Here is a 2,232-nt window from a genome sequence, read left to right as displayed (position 1 = left end):
AAGAATCGTGGCTCCCGCCGGAGGTCTTCAAAGCATCATAGATACGGCCTCCGCTCGCGCACGATCCTTCGAGCGCGCCTGCGTTCCACATCTCGCGCCCATCCTCCCTTTCTCTTCACCACCGTACCCTCATCCTTTCGCCTTGCGTTGTTCTCCGTTCTTCGCAACAAAATATCTCGAAGGTGCCCGCCGATGTGCCGATCCAACTTGATCCCTCGATCTATAACGCTTGACGGACATGGTCGCCGGTCAGGAAAGTGGATGCTAACTAGGTTGCTCTTTCGAACAATTCGAAAACTGAGTTAACAATATATGTAGTATGGCTTTACAATCTCGGTAGATCATTTTGGTCTGCATACAGGTTGCAGATATTGCGTGAGAAATCGATACAATTTTTAATAAGCGTTTCTAGCACAATTTCGCAATACAGGGTGTCCCAAAAATGTCTCGCAATCTGGAAATGAGGGGTTCCTGAGGTCATTTGAAGTAACTTTTTCCTTAGCGAAAATGCAATCCGCGGCTTTGTTTACGAGTTATTAACGAAATACTGTGACCAATGAGACGCGAGATCAGCTGGCGTGAGACGGCCGAGCCAATGAGCGGAACCGGGCTTCGTAGGCTCGTTCGCTGGGCCGCCTCGCGCCAGTCGAGCTCACCTCTCATTGGTCAGTGTTTTTCGTTAATAACTCGTAAACGAAGCCGGAGATTGCATTTTCGTTAAGGAAAAAGCTACTTCAAATGACCTCAGAAACCTTTCATTTCCGGATTGCGAGACATTTTTGGGATATTCTATAGCATGGCTTTACAATCTTGGCAGATCATTTTGACGCATACAGATTGCAAATATTGCGTGAAAAGCCGATGTAATTTTTAAGAATAAGCGTTTATAGCACAGTTTCGTAATAGAACGTTAAAGGTGGCTGTTCCGCTGGAACTTTCAATATATGATCTGAAGCAAAGGGGACGTCATTACGAGTATTACCGGTGCAGTATGATGTACAAAGTAATTTATCCCAGACCCTTACTTCAGATTGGCATCGAATAGCTGAGTATGTGCAGCTGAATTATTTGCATCAAAATTAATAGACGATTTTTGCTATTATAGTTCATTTAATTTGTTTCTGTTGTATGTACATGTTATATTGACATATATCATTTTAAATGGCTGGTGCTGCTCTACGTGTTGGTAAGCATTTCTTTGTTATCCAACTACACTGGAACATAATCCTAAAAAGATTGGTCTAATCCTAAATACAGTCAGTGTAAATAATATTCGTACACTGTATTTCAGATTTTTAGCGAATTGTCGTTGCATGAACTGTTATAATTTCGTAAAAGCGTGTCGTATAGGAATATACCTGGACTCATTTCAAAGTTTTGAACCTTCTACTCATGCCATGGATCATTCATTTTCCTGTAATATGTTCTCGTATATGTAATGCAACAGATGGGAAACATTTTTCTGTTCGAAAAATATTACGGATTGGGACGTTTGTAAATATGCTCGAAAAGTTTTTTCACGACTGATTCTAACATATATTTCAAGACTGGAGCCTCCCCTTTACGTTGACCGCTCAAAGTTCGATGTATCATTTTTTTTTTTTTTTAGTCACTTTATTGAGCTTCGAATGAAAGGCGAACTGCCTGCTTTACAGTAACACAAGATTCACGAGGGCTCTACACGACCGAACTTGTTTCTCGTTTTTGTTTCATAAAATTATTAAAAAAATGTCGTACGCCAAGTTTCGAAAGGACATGGTAAAGGGGAAGCTTCAGTCTCCAAATCCGAGGGTTTATTCGTGAGAACAATTTTTCAATGGTTCTGGAAACGCTTCCATTTGTAACATTTTCGAGTAAAGCTGAGTCTTCAGTTTTCTACATGATTTCTAAGAGCATGATAGGAAGAACTGATCGATGAATTGCGAAGGTAGAGGTTTCAAGCTTTAAAATAAGTCCGGATCTATTATGGTATGACTCGATTTTACGAAATTATAACAATTCAAATAGCGACAATTCGTCGAAAATATGAAATTCAGTGTACGGCTACTTTTTACCCTGTCTGCATGTTGTTTTTAAGATAAGACTCGACAATCGACGTTAATTTCTTATCGACCTAATAGCTCATTCTGCTCGCGTAATATAAACGTTGTTGCGAAAATGTTCACAGTGTACTAATAAATCAATTAATAATCATAGAATATTAAAAAGATCTTCATGTTTCCAGATATATTA

Source organism: Megalopta genalis, chromosome 6, assembly GCF_051020955.1.
Source record: "Megalopta genalis isolate 19385.01 chromosome 6, iyMegGena1_principal, whole genome shotgun sequence".
NCBI classification, from domain to species: Eukaryota; Metazoa; Arthropoda; class Insecta; order Hymenoptera; family Halictidae; genus Megalopta; species Megalopta genalis.
Note: the sequence above shows the minus strand (reverse complement) of the source record.